The sequence below is a fragment of the Pan paniscus genome, chromosome 5, assembly GCF_029289425.2.
Source record: "Pan paniscus chromosome 5, NHGRI_mPanPan1-v2.0_pri, whole genome shotgun sequence".
NCBI lineage: Eukaryota > Metazoa > Chordata > Mammalia > Primates > Hominidae > Pan > Pan paniscus.
This window is the reverse complement of record NC_073254.2, coordinates 86,385,874-86,406,324: the sequence shown is the minus strand read 5'-3', so window position 1 is coordinate 86,406,324 and position 20,451 is coordinate 86,385,874.

Here is a 20,451-nt window from a genome sequence, read left to right as displayed (position 1 = left end):
CTTCGCCTTCACCCTTCTCTTCAGGATTTTTAATAACATTAACAACAAAGGTATTCTCAGTATTCGGAGGCTTTTACACCTCATGGCTAAAGATTGTCTTGGGATAAAATTATCTGTTGCAAAGCATGTAGCCTATAGCCAAGTGTTAATCTTGTTTTCCCTAGCATACAGGTTACTTTCAATAAAGTGAAATACTAAAGTTGAGTTACATCTGACATAAAATTTCTATAGAAAATGTACATTCTCTGAAGGATATTTTATTAATGCTGTATGCTCATCATCAAAATCTAGGTTTACCTTTGTTGGATTCATGTGTAAAGTTATGTAGGCAGAGGAAAGAGTGGCATATACTCCTATGCTGAAATATATCAGTTTTCAAAGAATATGAGAGATTAAAAATGATGGTGTATATGTGAATTGGAATTTTTTTTTTGGTAATTTTCTGAGAGTGGGGAGTAGAGTAGTGAGTTCTAATTTGTATTTAAATAGCTCACCAAAAATAAGGTCACCTGATTCAAATTTATTTTCATTCAGTTCTGAAACCAAAGACAGATCAGACTTAAATATTTACAGCTGTTATGATATTTAGAAAGCCACAAATATTTCAAATGTTTGTAAAATTGTTATGAATCCTATCCCATACACATTTTATTTTCAAAGGTAAAATAGTGATCTTATTTTTTACACAACTGAGGTGAATATTTAATTATTGAATTGGTCCAAAAATAGATGGTTGGGTAGAATTGAGAATGAACTTCATGCAATCATAATGACTTAAGTGTAGTCTCAAGAAGGAAAAAACAAGAAAAATTAAAAAGAAAAAGAAAAATCATTTATTAAAAAATTAAAATTTAATTAATGTCATTTATTTGACCTAAGGAAATTTTGTTGATGGCTGGAATGCTTGTACAATCTAGAGAGCCTCAATCAGTGTGTCTCTGTTACTATTAGAGGGAGAGACCACTCAGTTGACAAAATATTTTGTTTTGTATATCTCTATTAAACAGATCCATATACATCAGACTATGGTGACTTGAAGGTAATTGCTATTAAGATTATACACAACCTTGGTTGTGTACACTTGTGGTGTACACTTTCTTGGTGATGGTATCATGAGTATTTGCATATGTTCAAGCTCATCGAGATGTGTATATTAAATGTGTGCAATTTTTTTAAATCTGGAGGAAAATATTTTCTAGTTTCCCTTGTTGTGATTCTACAGTTATCAAACAGGTCTTAGTGACTTTTTACTTACTCGTCAAGACAGAACGAGCTGAATAGAAACACAAATTGCCTAGTTTACCTTTCAGTTATATTTCTCACTCTAACTTAATAATCCACCTTCCAGTTTGTGCATTCACATATTGTATGTCTGGTTGATGAGTCAGTTCCCTTAAACGTATTAAACCCTGAGCCCATTGAATTTATAAATGTGTATGTCTGCTTTGAGTGACTCAAACTAAAATCACCACCTCCTGATCAGTGTCTGAGTGGCCAGCTGGTTTCTTTTTTAAGATCTTCATGAATTTCTCTCTAATTTTAACATAAGGCAGGTATGAAAATAAAAGGTCAGTGATTTGTTATGTCAGTACTACCTAAGAGTCTTGGCTCGACACAAATATATAGATTAATATCAGAAGGAATTTGGGCCAGGGAATAGCCAGATCACAGGGTTCAAAGAAATAATTAGTAAAAGGAATTAAGAGCAGTGAGAAATCAGGGAAATATATAAATATTTATAATAGGAAAAAAGAAAGTGAGCCAAAAGTAGATAAAACATCAGAAGTTAGGGAAAAATTTATGGGCTGTAAGCCTAAAAGACTCCATCCTTGACAGTAAGAAAGGAGAATGGTTATATTGAGTTAGAAAGTAAGATCTGAATCAAGAGTGATAGTCACCACACTAAATTCAGCAATAATGTGAATGGAAGAGGAGTTAGAGTGGTTAGTTTTCAGAGTAAGAGTTTCTTAGAAAGATGGGGTGTAACTATTGGGGTTAAGGATAATATTTGTCTAAAAAGTGAGGGATGATAGCATCCACATATATTACTCATTTATTGCCATATTTTCCTTGTAGAAACAACTCATTCATTGATTGTACTGTGATGAGTACCTCCAAACCTCAATGTAGCTTACGAGGGAAGAGATACAGGGCAAACTCAGTGTTTTTCCTACTTGTGTAAGCTACAAATAGAAAGAATAAATACTTTGACCAAGAACTAGAAATTAAAATTATCTCAAGATTAGAGATGAAAAGACAAAGAAAAAAAAAACTCACTGAGATGTCTGTCAAAAAATGAGCATTGTGACCTATTGTGATATGCTTAATCTTTAAATTGGAGTCTTTTTTAATCTAAAGTAATCTAGCTTTTTATAAGTGCGACCTTCAAAATTTAGAGCTAGTGGAAACTTATTAATTTGTTTATTTCTTTGATTATCTTTTAAAGTCAAGGTGTTAATCTCTCTGATAGAGATTAAGGATATAAATAAAGAGAAAAATAATTAGAGATTGTTGGATGTCAAAATTTTTCCAAGACTTTAGAATTTGGTACTGAGACACAAAAATAAATCAATGAGAACTTGAATCTGCAGTTTTTCCTCCATCATTATTCTAGCTAGCATAGTGATTATTTTGAAATCTTAGCATTTTATAGATAAATACATGAATTAAATTAACTCATATTTTTTTAAAAAGTAAGTGTTTTATATGTCATCTGAAGCAATAGTCTATAGTCGATACTATCCTTTTCCTTCTCTAGATAGGCAATATCAAATATTCCCTGTATGGCTCAACAGTTATTTCCTTTTCTCCCCACTGCTTTCTTTCATCTTTCCTTCAACAAATATTGATTTTCTCTGTGAAGCCTGCTTAGTGCTGAGGACATAAATATAAATATCACATGGTTTCCATCATCAGGGATCTTAGGGCCTTACTGTAAGGGAAGATATACATACATATTGTAATAGTTACAAGAAAGAATGGGACAAAACTAAGAGAGTTATTCATTCTACTTGGAGACACCAGCAGAGGCTACTACAGCTTACAAGAGGTTGTAAGTATGTGAAATATAAAATATGAGATGACTTCTTTTTTGGAGCAGACACGAAAGCAGACAAAGAGCAAAGAAACAGGTGTGAGAGAGAATGTGTTCGTTGAACAACAAATAATTGGTTTTCCTTAGAACAGAAGATTCCCAGAAGGATCTGAGAGATGAAGCTGGAAGTAAGCAGAGTCGTATGAAGGAGATATCCATATATTACCTGAGAATCTCATTTTACCCCTTACGCCTTGCAGATTCAATGACAAGTGTTAGGCATAGACATGTCATCATCATGCTGCCAATGTTTAAAGGTTAATTTGGAGGGCCTAATTAAGGAAATCTGAGGTCAGGGTCATATTTTCACAATTTGGGGAAAAGATGATATGGCTTGACCCAAAGCAGGCTTTGTAGCTTCCTATTTACCAATTCAAACTTGATTTGAACCTTTGAATTAATACAAGTTACTGCTATTTTTGGTTAATTCGATTCATTGACATCTGAATATATGCAGATTAAAAAAGGGAAGAGCCAAGCTACAAGAGCTGAGGGCCACTTCAATGTGACTTCTGTTTATATTATTGTATTTTGATTTTCTCAGCCATAGATTTCCTCTGTCTTTTCATTATTAATCCTCTATGCCCCCATATTCTGCCTTTATTTTTAATAATATAGGATTTTCTTCAACATATTTATATAAAGAAGAAAACAAGGAAAAATATATCTTAAACTGAATTTATATTTGGTCTTTTAAAAAAACTGAGCATAAAGAGATTTGACAATTGTGTTCATTCATGCACTAACCCCCACAAAAGAAGATATAGACTATTTCCATAACTCTAAATTTTTTTGTACCTCTTTTCATTCAATCCTATGAAAAGACAATTACATTCTGATTTTTCTAATCTAGATTATTTTTGCCTATAGTTAGACCATATATAAACTGAATCAGACGTGTATATTCTTTTGTATTTGACTTCTTGCACTCAAAAATGTTTTGGAAATTCATCCATATTTTTGCATGCACCAGTAATTCACTATCTTTTCTTGTTCAGTGCTATTCCGTTGTATAATTATATCATAATGTGCTTATCCTTTTTTCTGATAATGGACACTTGAGTTAAGCTCGAAGATGTTATAAATGAAGCACTTTGGGACATTGTTGTACAAAGATTATATAAACATACTTTCCTTTTATTTCTCTTGGGTAAATTCCTGACACTGAAATTGCAGGAATAAAGGATGAATGTATGTCTAAATGCCAGAGAGTTCCCCAATGCGATTGAAGCACTGTACACTACTATCAAAAATATATGAGAATTCCTTTTTTTCATATTCTTTCCACCATTTGTATTGTCAGTCTTTTTTTTTTCTTTTTATACATTTTAATTGGTATAAAATAGAACCACATTGTAGTTTTTACTTCCCTGAAAACTAGTAATGAGAACCTTTTTATTGGTCATTCTTATATGTTGCATATTTTAATTAAATTATCTGACTTTCATATTTAGGACACAATTTCTAAATAGATATATGTATTGCAAATATTTGTTCTCTTCTATGCCTGTTAATATGCCTGCAAATATTTGTTCTCTCTTGCCTATTAATATTCTTTATGGTGTTTTTTTTAGAAAACGACCATATATAATTTTGCTGAAATTTAATGTATGCTTTTTCTTAGTAACTCATGCTTTTGTCACCTAAAAATTTTGCTACCTTCTAGGTAGAATCTGTATTCTGTTAAACATTTCAAAGTCATTGATTCTTTCTCTTACTTTATCTAGTCTATTTTTAAATAAATTAAACACATTCTTCATTTCTGACATTATATTTTTTTATTTCAGACATTTCTATTTAGTTCCTTTTTAGTATTTTCATTTCTTTGCTGAGAGTCTTTTGGCTTTCACAAACATTGTTCATCTTTTCCACTAGATCCCTTCATGTATTTTTTATAGTTTAAGGCAGGGGTGTCCAATCTTTTGGCTTCCCTGAGCCACATTGGAAGAAGAATTGTCTTGGGCCACATGTAAAATATACTAACTATAGCTGGTGAGCTATAAAAAAAAAAAGAATTGCAAAAAAAATTCCATAATGTTTTAAGAAAGTTTACCGAATTTATGTTGAGCTGCATTCAAAGCCATCCTGGGCCACATGTGGCCTGCAGACTGTGGGTTGAGTGAGCTTGATTTAAGGTTTTTCGTTTTTCTTTCTAGGTTATATTCTCTTGTTCAGTTGAGTTACTTTTTATTGAATGCTAAACATTCACGCCTCTTTTTTTACCAGGCTCCCATTATAGAGAACTATTAATCTAATCTATAGTTGAGCTGTATCTTGGCTTTTTGGCAACTATTTAGAAATAATTACCAGTGATAGTAAATGTTTTGAAGACACTATTACAAGCTTCTCTTCAATAGGGCTTGGGATCTGAGTACAAGCTGGATTACGGAAATCTCTATATGCTTTATAGTTCACCTGCCAGCATCCTAAATCAGGAGAGAACTAGGCTTTCCAGCCAGTCAGCCAGTTTTGATGGTCACCAGAATGTTCTCCTTGTTCTTCAGTTCAGCCCAGATATTTTCGTCATGCTCTTTTGCACCAGGCTGTTGGAAGAATGTAGCTGGGTACTTGGGTAAAGCCAAGGGTCCCTTTCAGTAATGTCTGTCAGCATTCCTAGCCTGCCTTGGCTTTTAGCCCACTATCCTCAGGAGCTCTGTTAACACCTGCAGGAAAATGTGGGCAGGTTGGGTTCAGACTCACACTGTGAGTAGAGATCGTTAGTGTTCTAATTCACCAGTGCCACTGCGCATGACTGTTGAATGTTTGTTAAAATTAGATTGCTTTCTCCTTAAACCTCTCTATGGTACTTTTCTTTTCTATTCGCCTCTCTGTCAAAAATGGAGAGGTCCACTGGGTTCTTCTCTCTTAGAAAGAGGTTGTCACTTTCTTAAATTTCATTTATTTATGTTTCCTTGCATTGCCAGCTATTTGATTTTAAACATAATTTAGAAATAATAACTATGATGCTGACATTTACTCACTTTGTTCTAATTGTTAGTAGAAATGATGATCTGTTAAAACGTTCTACGTCCTAACCACAAGCCAAAGCCTGTTTTCCTTCATACCTGTATATTAAAAGCCAATAACTCTGTAGTGAATGTTAAGGAATAATTTGTTTCACAATTAACAAATATATACATTCATGTAGCTGACTGAAGAAAACCTATCACCTATAATCTATAGCAGATGTGTATAAATGTCAGAGTAATGAATCATTATTTCCGTAAGAACAAATCTTCAAATTTTCTATATTCTTAAGAACAAGAACAATTTTCAAGGTGAAATTATGCATGTTGTATGGCATTACATTGCAGCCAAAGACGCTGTGTACTTGTCAGTTGCCCTGCTAATACCTTCTGAAAAGTTGTCTATAACAACATTTATTTTGTTTTACAAAAGGAAAAGGCAAGCAGCAAAGAAAACAAAACATTAGTGTCACATTAGTGTATCACTTTAGAGTTTGCCATGCTCTTTCAAAAAGAGTATTTTGTTTTCTAGTTAGAGACAACAAAAGGCACATATGATTGTTTTAATTTCACTGTGGAGAAAGTATGGCCTGGTCGGGTTACAGTACTTTCTCAAGGTCTTAGCTAGCAGAGGAGGTAATAATAACAGGAATTTAAATAATCCTAATTACCTCTTCTGAGACAGCCAAGTGAAGAATAAATGAAGGGAATCTGCAATGTTTAATAGCTCTAGACATGGTTTGTGTGTTTTAAATAACTTTGTTTATTAAAACAAGTGAAAGTATTTCTGTTATTGATTTACATTTGGCTCTCAATCCGTAAACTCATCTGATGGCTTTAATAGAAGAGATGTAAGTAATTATCTAATGTGTTAGGAAAAGATAAATGGAAAAAAATTTCTGGCTTCCTTTTCCTATGTACATATTGACTTTTACAATGAGAACTATTTCATCTCTGCCTACAAATTGAACCCCACCCCAGAAGACAAGAGGAATAATTAAACAGAACAACAACAACAACAAAAACCTGTCAATACTACTACTCTGAATTTGAGAATTTTGAGGCATTTGGATATTTGGGAGGCATGCCTAAAATACATAATTATTTTGTTTTGAGTAAATAGATTTATTATTATTTGAATTTATGCTCTAGATGTTTTTATTTGCACTTTAGAAAGAGTGTATATTAATTATAAAATACTATTTTGTTCATAACTCTGTTTAGAAAATATGTCATCCCATTTCTGTCATTAACTAAAAGATCAGAGTACCGATCAGGGATTACAAGAAATTGAAAAAGGCGTAATCTCCTAGTAATACACTCAAACTATAAGTGTGTGAGTATCATTAAAATAACTAATAAATGACTATTGCTTTCAAATAACATTTTTATAATGCATATGTGCTAAGTTTATTTGAAATCATTTTGTAAGGAAGGTGATTTTATTATTATCCTGGTTTTATAGAAGAGAAAACTGAGATACAGAACGTAAAATGATTATCACTTTCATACAACTTGTAAGTAGAACATTCAAGACTACTCCCGTTTTTCTGATCCCAATTCTTGTTTCCCCAAAGAGATTTTACAAAATGTAGTATCACCTTTTGTTCATTGTACTATTTAGACCACTTAATTTGCATACCACGCCTCTTCTAAACAAACTTCTTGGCAGTCAAATAACTGCTTGGAATGTAGTTAGAGCATACCCTGGTTTATAGTACTGCAAGTTGAAAATACCTGAGGATATATATACATATTTTAATACCAATTCTGACATCCCATCTCTAGAAACTCTGATTTAATTTACTTGTGTTGTCTTGATTGCTGGCATTTTTAAAGCTCTGCAGGTTTGTTAACTTCAAGGAGTAAAGAGAGATGAGAACTATGGTTTAGGAGTCAGAAGTTAGTATCAAGTTTATTTGTTTGTTTGTTGACTCTTTCTATCTATACACAGTAATAGCTCCACTCACATAACTAGTCCTACCTCAATAACCGCTTCATTTCCATGTGTGAAAAAGTAATAAATTGTATATTGTTTAATATGGGGACTTATTTTCATGATTAAGTGCTCATATTATTTCTCATTGTTTGGGAAGTGTTTAAAGAGCAATTCCTTCTTTGACTCCAAGGAAGATAAATTTCTGTTTTGGTTTATTCTTATTCTTGTGCCTGCTAATACTTTGGACTATAGATTTTGTAGTTTATGTATGTGAAGAGAAAGGAAATGAAGAAACAAGCATATTTCTAGGGGAATTAGGAAGGTATAGATATTAATTTATGAGGAAGGAAATGTTGCAGCCTATGCCAAGGGAGCCTGAAAGATTTAAGTGAGATATCTGAAAGACATACTTACATGTCCCATTGTTTGGAAAATTTGGTAACATTGGAGGCTAATGAGATATTATGGTAAGGATTACAGAATAGTTGTCTAGACATTGCTCAGCCTTCACTGGAGAGACTACCCTCTCTCTTGTCCACAGCTATGTTGTCAGAGGCCTTCTAACCAGAGCGACTCCATTTTGAGTGAGGGCTAGGAAAATGAGGCTGAGACTTGCCAGTCTGCATTTTCAGAAAGTTAGGCATTCCTAGCCTCTAGATGTTTATGGTTAAGGAAACAAATTAATAACGTTTACTAAACCCAGACTTGGGAGTGTGCAGTTATTCCGATATTTAGAAAAGAAAGGCATCCTAATTTTGCTTTAACGATAATAATATTGATTCTTGCAAAATGTAGCAATTTAAAAAAATAAGCCTTTGTCACAAACCCTTGTAGTAGAACTCATCTCCTCATATATACAAGCACTGTACCCAGGGTGGATGCGTTCCTCCTCTTACTTTCAGAAACATCCTATTCTGTCTATGGAGTAGCTGTCTTTTCACCACTTTACTTTCTTAATAAACTTGTTTTTACTTTGCACTGTGGACTTGCCCTGAATTCTTTCTTGTGTGAGATCGAAGAACCCTCTCTAGGGATCTAGATTGGGAGACCTTTCTGTAACAATATTAGTTGATTTCCTTTTCTGTCTCAGACAGTAAATTTACTTTTTATAATATCTAGTCCTTCCACTATTGATTCAAAATATAAAATGTACTCTCTCATTAAATATTACTGCAGTTCGGAAACATACATATTTTGTGGCCATTTTTTGGATAAGTAATCTAACCTGCTTAGAGAGATAAAATAGCTTTAAAAGGTTACGCCAATTTGATTGCGGATTCATTTACTTTAAAGTCCACTATCATTCAAACATATTAACATTTTAAATTTGTTTAAATTTTACTTATATTTTTAATAATTAATTAGTTATTCTACAACAGTAGAAAGCTTCCTCTTATTTTCAAACTTTTATTTTAGGTTCAAAGGATACATTTGCAGATTTGTTACATGGATAAATTGTGTGTTGTGGAGGTTTGGTGTACAGATGATTTTGCCACCCAGGTAATAAGCATAGTACCTGATAGGTAGTTTTTCAGTATCCATTCTCTTCCTAACCTGCACCCTCAAGTAGGTCCTAGTGTCTACTGTTCCCTTCTCCGCATCCATGTCTAATCAATCTTTAGCTCCCACTTGTAAGTGAGAATATGTGGTATTTGGTTTTTTGTTCCTGTGTTAATTTAATTAGGACAATGGCCTTCAGCTCCATCCATGTTGCTGTAAAGGACATGATTTTGTTCTTTTTTATGACTGTGTAGTATTCTGTTTTGTATATATGTAAGATTTTCTTTATGTGGTCTACCACTGATGGGCATCTAGATCTAGATTGATTGCATGTCTTTGCTATTGGGAATGGTACTGCAATGAACATATACAAGCACGCATCTTTATGGTAGCATGATTATTTTCCTTTGGGTATATACTCAGTAATGAGACTGCTCAGTTGAATAGTAGTTCTAAATTATGTTCTTTAAAAAGTCTCCAGACTGCTTTTCACAGTGGCTGAAGTAATTTACATTCCTACCAGCAAGATACAAGTGTTTCCTTTTCTCTGCAACCTTACTGGCATCTGTTATTTTTTCACTTTCTAGTAATAACTATTCTGACTAGTGTGAGATGGTATCACAATTTGTTTCTAATTTGCATTTCCTTAATGACTAGTGATATTAAGCATTTTTTCATATGCTTATTGACCACATGTATGTGTTTTGAGAAGTGTCTTTTCATGTCCTTTGCTGATGTTGTAATGGGGCTATTTCGTTTTTGTTTGTTAATTTGCTTAAATTCCTTACAATTCTGGATGTTAGACCTTTGTCAGATGCAGAGTTCGCAAATGTTTTCTCCTATTCTGTAGGTTTTCTGTTTACTTTGTTAATAGTTTCTTTTGCTATGTAGAAGCTCTTAAGTTTCACTTGTCGAATTTTGGTTTTGTTGCAATTGCTTTTGAAGCCTTCTTTATGAAGTCTTTGCCAGAGCCTATGTGCAAAATGGTAGTTCCTAGATTTTCTGCTAGAATTTTTATAGTTGCAGGTTTTATTTTTAAGTCTTTAATCCATCTTGAGTTGATTTTTCTATATGGTGAAATGTAGGAGTATAGTTTCAATCTTCTGCATATGGCCAGCCTGTTATCCCAGCACCATTTATTTAATAGGGAGTCCTTTCTGCATTGCTTATTATTGCCAGTTTTGTCTGGATTCTTGTTATTGTCAGTTTTTCTGGGTTCTCTAACCTGTTCCATTGGTCTATGTGCCTGTTTTTATACCATGCTTTTTAGTTACTGTAGCCTTGTGTTATAGTTGAAGTCAGGAATATCATGCCTCCAGCTTTGTTCTTTTTGCTTAGGATTGCCTTGGCTATCTGGAATCTTTTTTGGTTCCAAATAAATTTTAGGCTAGTTTTATATAACTCTGTAAAAAAAAATGCCATTGGTAATTTGATAGGAATAGCACTATATCTGTACATTGCTTTGGGCAGTATTACCATTTTAACAATATTGATTCTTCCTATCTATGGACATTGAATGTTTTTCCATTTGTTTGGGTTATCTTTGATTTCTTTCAGATGTATTTTGTAATTCTTGTTGTAGAGGCCTTTCACCTCACTGGTTAGATATACTTTTAGATATTTTATTCTTTTTGTGGCTATTGTGAATGGGATTGTGTTCTTGATTTGGCTCTCCGTTTGAAGGTTATGATGTAAAGAAATGCTACTAATTTTTGTACACTCATTTTGTATCCTGAAACTTTGCTGAAGTTATTAGATCTAGAAACTTTTAAAAGTGCTTTCATGGAACAACATTTTGTGGGATGTTAATTAATCTTTTGGGATGATTGTTTTGTTGTTTTAGAGATTCCCAATGCCTATAGCATAGTTGTCAAATATTCCACAGTAAAATATTTTAATTTTGTTTCAGTTTTACAGAATATTCAGTCACATTTGTAAAAAATAGTTTGGAAGCTTCCCTCAGGGAAAAAAGCATGTTTCTTTAGTCTTACCATTCCTTAACAGATATGTCAGCCAAGTCTACTTCTGCAAGAGGCAGTTTATCTAGTTCCTGACTGTACCTGGTATTGTACTCCATCCAGCCTCCTCCCTTGTGATTAGATCAACATAGTAACTCCATAATAATTGTATTAGTGTTATTGATATCCATTTAACTCCTGACATCTTCTTTTACCTGTAACTCCTCCTACCCATGGAGAGCCTTGAGATTCTCAATTTACTGACTTTTATTTGCTTCTTTCTATGCTTTATGTGATTGGTGAGCATTTATTTATTTCATACTTACCACTATCCCAGATACTTTGAAATACTTGTGAGATTAAAAAATTAAAAACATAATGTTTATTCCATACAAAATAAAGGAGATATACTGGAAAAATAGATCCATTAAAAGACAAGAATGTAGAACAAGGCCAGTTAAAACAGGTAGATATTCAGTGAAGGCTTTGCAGATGAGGTAATGACTCAAACTGAGATTTGACATATAAATTAAAATGCCAAGTTACAGGTTTGAGGAATATGGGTGGAGGAAAGAGAATAGAAAAGAAGAGATGAGAGAAAGAGATAAAGAGAAAGGTCAAGAGAGGGAAGGAGATTTTACTGTAATTTAAGTAAGTGGAATATGGAAACATATGATATTTCAACATAAATATAGGAGTAATAGAAAGCACGGGATAATAAGTAATCTTGTTGTGTTATAAAGTGGACCTCTGTGATTTCTGTCTTTCCTGTATCTGTTCTTTTTTGTGTGTGATAATATCACCGACCTATCTTTTAGAAAATTTCTCCTTCTCTTTGTTACATCTACTAATTATGGAAGCCCCTTCTACCCAGAAAACTTAAATCATGACAAACTATTTCCTTCTCAGTTATAAAGCAAAACATATATTATTTTCCCTCAATAATTTTGAAATATAAAAATATTGTATCAGAGCTAAGTATAGCAATCATCTCTGGTACACAGTAAAAGCCTGCAAGAATGACAACAAAAATATTATCAACATGTTTTTCCTTTCTATCATCATCATTATTATAATAAAACATAACTATAAAATTAATTTGTATTATTACTGGCACTAAATTGAATTTGTATTAGATTTATGTAACTTGAAATTAATGGTATCTAGAAAAACTCACCACACAAGGTGTCAGTATTAAGAGATGGAACTCTTAGGAGGTGTTTAGATAAAGGACTGAGCAGTCATAAATCGGATTAGTGTCTTTTTAAAAGAGGCCCCAAAGAGTTCCCTGTTTCTTCTGGCATGAAGACACAGCAAGAAGATAGTCATCTATGAACCAGAAAGTGAGCCCTCACCAGGCAGAGACTGCCGGTGCCTTGATCTTGGATTTCCCAGCCTCCAGGGAGGTAAGAAATATATACGTTTTGTGTTTATAAGCCACCCAGTCTATGGCATTTTGTCACAGCAGTCTTAAATGAACCAAAATAATGGATTAGAGAGTAAAATTGTAAACCAGATCCCCAAGACCAGCTGAAGTGGAAGATGGCTTCACTATTGAGGATTATACATTGGATATTCTAGTGACCCAGGATTGTCTTTGTAATTAAAAAAAAAAAACGAATTCTATTTTTCTGATGCTGCCTTAGCCTAAAAAGTACGTGATACCTTCTCTCACGTACAACTTTTGCCCCTCAAACTGACAGACTCCAAGAATCCCACTCGTCTTAAAGCAATACCCGATTTTTAAAATTATATTTTGAATTTGAAAGTTTTCCTTAAAAAAACTTCCTACCCAAATTTTAGAAGTCGGGAGACGTTTAAAAATAGTCTATTTCCCCATTACACATTAGTAAATTATGGAAAACAGTGCCTAAAAAATAATTGAAGAGCAATTTTGAAATCAAATCATAAAGTGGCCCATAATGTCAATTTTCACTGTTTACCCTCTTTACTAGATACTATTTTTCCTCTCTAAATATTGAATGGCCTTTAGAAATTTTCTCTTCACCCACTATTCCACAATTTATTTAATTAAAATAGCTATTAAGGAAGTTTACACATTATTTAATTTAGTTGAGTGATTAATTCCTTGACTTTTTAAATCTTGTATTTAAAAAAAGTTATTAAAAGAAGCAGAAAGGATTGGATATACTATTTCTTGGCAACCTTCAGTCAATAATGATTATTTTTTTCCAGTGAGGGAAAGAATCAAGAGAGAACGTGGCTACATGTTTTCTCCTTTTGTAAGTTAAAATATTTGAACTATATATAATGAGGAATTGAGATTATTATTCTATTCCATCTTTTAAAATTCCACAGAAAGCTAGGAGAAGTTGTGAATATATTTCTGGGGTTAGATAACAAATCATTACAAAGAAAGACAGTAAACTGAGTATAAATATAACATTTTATTTATTTCCAAATTCCTGGTGCTTGGTGTTATGCATAGACAACATCGATTGTTCAGTATAAATGTATTGAATTACCTTCATACAAATTCTAGACAAGTCTCATTATACATTATTTGTATTGTTCTAAGACTCCATAATATGAATAGAATTTCTGCACTAGTTATTTTAGTAGGACTATGCTTATTAACAATGATACCCAATTCAGTTTTCCATTAAATTGGTGACTCAAAATTTGGTTTCCTCCCGGCTGTGCTTTCATTGCATTATAATTTTACAATTCAATCCAGTTATCTTTGAATTTAATTTCCACTATACAACATTATAAAACAGCATAGAACAATTACATTTAAAAATTAAAAAGCGTCTTAAGGCGCCAAGAAGATATAAAATTCTCAAAATGAGTAGAAAACATCTTTAATCAAATTGCAAATGATAGCAAATAATTTGTCCAAGTATCTTTTATACTTAAAACACTGTTATTTCTAAAAAGAAACAAATTAAATGAATGGCCTAAGAAAATCTTAATGGAATAAATAAATTTAAAAAAATTCACACCAAAAAACTATACTTCATATTGGACATTTATTTCTATATTAATTATCAACTCAGAACTGACATGTTAGAATTATAAAAAATGTATAATTCAAACAGACAAACTAATTTCACATTGAGTTTGCTTTTATAAAAATATTTTCTGTGTTCTGTGAAATTCTTCCAATTAACATTGAAGAGTACAAGAAAAAAACAGACTGGCTCTATAAATTTCAGATAATTAATATCATCCAAAATGCTGTGGCATTGTCTATTGATCTCAAATTATAGACTTGTAAATAAAATATTAAGATCCTGTTTTCATTGTTATTTATATTTGGGTTTCATATTTATGCCTTCAAACTGTACAAAGATTTCTACTTATTAGGAGCATCTTATATTCATGAAAGTTTCACACATGAATCAGATTTAATTATATTTATCCACGTCCTATTCAACTAATGCTAAAAAGAGCTACAACAACAGACTAAAATGCTGCATATGCTAGAGTAGGTCAATTGTTTAGAATGTTGGTCTCCTTTATATAGGAGAGAACTATATATAAAACTATAAGAGAAATTATAATTTGTAGACAAAAGTGAGGTAAAGGAAAAAACTTATTCTCATGGAATTTAATCAGCAATCAGAGCAAAAAGGAGGCAACAGATCTCTGTGTAAAGTAAGTGACTTTCCAGAAATCATGAAGGACAAGAGGAAATATGGGATTAGAGGATATTGTATTGTTTCTGCTACCCTATTAGGCTGACACATATAAAATTAGATCAGTGCTTTTTAGCATTTTATTATCAGAATTCCTTTCTACTCTTAAAAATGTTAGAGGACCAGAAAAATTACTTTTTAATGTAGTTACATTTTTATCTGACTAGAAATTGAAGAAATACTTAACTTTCTATAAAATTAAAATACAACATAGATATATACTAAATATAAATAAATACAATTTAGCATATTTATATATTGATTTATTTAAAAATAAAAGCAATAAGTACATTATATGCTTAAATACTGTTATATTTTTATAAAAAATACAGTTTTTTGGCAGGGTGCAGTGGCTCATGCCTGTAATCCCAGAACTTTGGGAGGCAGAGGTGGGATGATCACGAGTTCAGGAGTTTGAGACCAGCCTGGCCAACATGGTGAAACCCCATCTCTACTAAAAATACAAAAATTAGGCCGGGCGCGGTGGCTCGTGCCTGTAATCCCAGCACTTTGGGAGGGTGAGGCAGGCGGATCATGAGGTCAGGAGATCGAGACCATCCTGGCTAATACAGTGAAACCCCGTCTCTACTAAAAATACAAAAAATTAGCCGGGCACGGTGGCGGGAGCCTGTAGTCCAGCTGCTCGGGAGGCTGAGGCAGGAGAATGGCGTGAACTTGGGAGGCAGAGCTTGCGGTGAGCCGAGATCGCGCCACTGCACTCCAGCCTGGGTGACAGAGCGAGACTCTGTCTCAAAAAAAAAATTAGCTGAGGGTTGTGGTGCAGGCTTGTCATCCCAGCTCCTGGGGAGGCTGAGGCAGGAGAATGCCTTGAAGCCAGGAGGTGGAGGTTGCAGTGAACTGAGATCATGCCACTGCACTCCAGCCTGGGTGACAGAGCAAGACTCCATCTCTAAAAAATAAAAATTAAAAAAAATACATTTTTCAAAATTAAAAGTTAGTTTTGAAATGGAGGAGTGGTGTTTTATAGTTTTCCAAATCTCTTTAATGTCTGTATTAGTAGAAAATAACTTTATTATTTTACCTGCTTTTTCAATTTTCTGTGATATGTGGCATGATTTAGACTCTGGGAAACTCTTATACTTGTCAAAAGCAACAGTAAAAGGAGAAAATAAAATATCAATATTAGAATAAAAATAGGTTTTATCTATGTACAAAGGAAAGCATATAAGGAATCCCTAGGGGTCCCTGGAACAGACTGTGAGACTTAGATAACTGGTTTTCAACAATGATTGCCTTGACAATTAGGAGTAAGCCTTGAAAAGATGTAGATGCTCTAGACAATTCCTCAGAATGATTGATTTAATAGGTTTGCAGAAAGATCCAGACATAAGTAGTTGTAAAATCTCCAGGGTGTTTCTCATACGCAACTAGGATTAAGACCTAGTCCCTCTGATAAATTGTGTAATGAGACATGTCTTCATCTGAATATTTTGCATCTTTATAAATTTAGATAATCATCTATTTCCTCTTTAGGATTTTATTTTGTGGGATTATAGATATTTAAAATATACATTTTATTTAATATAAAATTAGATACTACTACAAACATACTGGTGAAAGATTGTTCCAATGACACAATTTTTCTCAGTGAACAAATAAGAAAAACTGTACATTAAACTCTTTTTACAAGTATAGAAATGAATGATTTGCCAGTCAAGTAAAATCTAAAGTTTGTTCAGCATGGCCAGAAAAAAGTAAGTCAGGCAGAAGTACAGTTCTTTCTTATGATTTAAATTATAAAGATGTTTCAATGGCAGAAAAAAAATGACAAGTAGCTGATAAAGACAATTGTGCGCTAGCATTATCACTCACAGCAGAAAGAGGGAAGAAATAATATTAAGTCCATGAGTCTTTGCTATCTATTAGGGCCCATATTTTTGTAGCTATATTCCAGCATGAGAGATAACATGTCTTTTGAATATAAGATGTAAGAGAGGTGCAGTAAAGCCATGATTTCTCTTTTCTAACATATGCAATGATTAATTAAATTATTCATAAGGTTTAAAAATGTATGCCTAAAAACTGAAGCATCATTATTAATCTGAATTTTCCCAGCATTTCTGACAATTATTTTCTATTCTTTATTCAGACCCTGCCTCTTTGTAAAAGCAATTTTATTGACTCAGAACTCTTGTTCTCAAGGGTCTAAGAACATCATTGGATTTTAGCTGGGGGTGATTATTTTTTTCCTCCAGGGGACATTTGTTATAAAGGAAGGCATTTTTTCGGGGGAGGGGAAGGGAGCTGTTAGTGCATCTAATATGTAGAGGTCAAAGATGCTGCTAAAGCTTCTGTGACATACAGGACAGCACCTTCACTTCCAACAAATCCATTATCTGGCCCAAGATGTCATTAGTACCAAGGCAGAGAAGCTTGCATTAGATGATATACTGTACTAACAATTCTTGTCTTGTCAGAAGTTCCTTGTGGACATTTAAATCCACTAAGTAGTTTGATTCAATAATATAGTTCAGTTTCATTCATTTCTAAGTGAATATGATAATTTAAAAAGATTATTAGAAAATGCTTAGAGATTAACCCAGTAGCCGTGACTTTTGAGGAAACTGAACAATATATTAGGGGATCATTCAAAGAAACATTTTCTTATCATATCATTTTAAGCTTTGAGTTTTACCTAACAATCCATTTCTCTCCTTTCTATAGTACAGTTGAATACTTTTATGTTATTGTTTTATAATAATATTGCAAATAGCAAACCATTCATAATAGAGTGTAGGAGATATGTAGCTCTTTGACGTTCAAGATGAATTTGACTATAGCTATCTTCTACATAAAAAAAAATAGTACCTTATATACTGTGGTTGGAGGGACACTGTCAGAAACATGCCTACAAGGAAACTATTATCCTTGGAGTCATGTTCTAAAAGCTTTCATTCCATTATTTTTATCAAGTATTTAAAGGACCAGGCTTCCAGAATTGCCGTATAACAGGGCAAGTACTCCAGAGAGAGAGAAAAAAAAAAGAAGTGCAATTTTATTGTCATTTTATGATTGCTTAGATGGTCATCTACCAATGCCCTTGTGTAATGAGGAATATTTTTTCTAAATAAGTGCACAGGAACCCTAGTAAGCTGGTTTAGGAAATGGAAGAGTAGAGACTTAGTGGACACTGATCCCAAACACCTTTGTCTACATTTATCTTTCTTTATTTCAAAAGTTAAACTATTTTCCTTTCAGATAATAAATTACTTCTTCCAGTCAAAGGATCAAAATTGGTGTACAGAGTATGGCTATTTGTTGAAAAAAAATCACACATGTAAAACTCATTTGAAATTGACCCAATTAAAATTGGCTGAAATACTGTATGTGACAGTACGCTTGAAGCTCTCTTGTACTATATATAGGAGAACAGTGATTAGCTGATTCAAGTAGTTAAAGGACAGAACTATTAAAATTTAATAGGAATTTAAGTCATTTGAGAAAATTACTTAAGGTAGCAAAACATTAAAACTTGGTATATATTTTAGACATTGTATTTTTTAAAAGCATGCAATCATGTTCATTTGCTATTCTTTTATGTAGGACCAAATCTTTCTGATAGAGTAAAAATTAACCTGTAAGCTTTATGTCTTGCATAAAGCATACCCAAATGTATCATATACAATTGTCGTTCTCATTTTTAAGGAGTGAAATAATAATTTAAAGACAATTAAGAAGCAACTTAGTACAGTATTTTTCTAAATTTTCTTCAGTGTTTTTTCTAATCATTCTTATTTGTCTAACCCACACTTTGATATTGATGGTTTGATATTGATGTTATTCACCTTATTGAAATGGATAACATCAATAATCTTGAAGACCTATATAACTGACACTTGGCAAGCAAAACCTCAAATAGTCATTGCAGGGTTAGTGTATTTTAAAAAATGATTAGTTTGTATTATCTTGGCAAATGAGCTTAAAATGAGGGTAAATTATGTCACTTATATACTAACTTTTAGAATATAGAAAACATTAATGGTTGAACTATTATGGGTTTTTTTGTACTATATATATTTTATGAGATGTACATCATTTTTATAGATTTTTTCCTTTTCAAATATATCACCAGCCTTGCATGTAATTTTGATCAATTTTTCAGTACCACTTCCAAAACTTCATGACATTTCTTGACTTTGATACTGATATATATAGTATATTATATATTTACCACATCTTTAAATAAACTAAAAATTTGACAGAATGGATGGAGATAGACATGGGTCTGATTTTTGAGTGGGGATTCTATTGATCTGCAAAGCAGGCTACATCCACAAGAAACAAAGACATGCTAGTTACTCCACTTTTACCAGTAGTAGAAAACACAAGGTCAGACACATTCTTCAAGCCTATCCCTCAGCAGAAATGCCTGTTGCCTTACTTTCAGCCACCAGTTCCGTTCTCATCTCTCCTCCTTGGGCTTTAAGAAAATACTAGAGCCCATGAGAATGGTGAAGCGTCAAGTCTGAATGTGCAATGTTTGAGATGACAGCAAGTAACTTTCCCTCTTCAAAGCTGGGATGAAGTGGTTCAAAGGATCCACATATATGGACACTAGGAATGCCTATTTGAAGGAAAAACTGACATTTAATTATCCTCCTAGATGGTTGTTAGGTGGCAGATTCTAGGGGTCTGAATTTGTGCTACCATCAAAATGAGGCTAAGCCTCGTGAGAGAGTTGGAGAAATTGGCAAGTTGTATAGGAGTATGGAAGCTAAGCACAGAGAAAGGTACTTTCTTCTTGAATTGAATTTTTGGACATGAAAAGGCTTTTGTGGCAGCTTACAGCAGAGGAAAAACAGTGTGTCTGGGAAGAAGACTTGGCAACTCTATGTTCTAAAGCCCTTAGAAAGTTCAGAAGATGACTTCAATATTTCCCTGTGATTTCATACCAGGAAATATATAAAATCACATGGCTAGGTAATAAGACAGAATAAGTATAAATGCCCATATATTTTATTTTTTAAATTTCAATAGCTTTTGGGGTACAAGTGGTTTTTGATTACATGGATGAATTATATAGTGGTGAATTCTGAGATTTTAGTGTACCCATTAGAAACTGTTCCTTCCAGAAAAAGGTCTGAGGTTATATGACATGCCTGGGATTAATGAAAGACTTCCTTTGGCTGGCTTTTTCTGAGAATGTCCACATCAGGGGTTGCAGGTAAAAAATAATAATAAAAACCTTAACACAAATATCCTAAAAAACTGTGCCAACCCTTTAAACTGGCTAGTCATTTTGGAAGAGAACATTCGCTGCAAGTGGATCCAAGAAAAATACAGTGAAATCAAGAATGCACACCCTTCACCA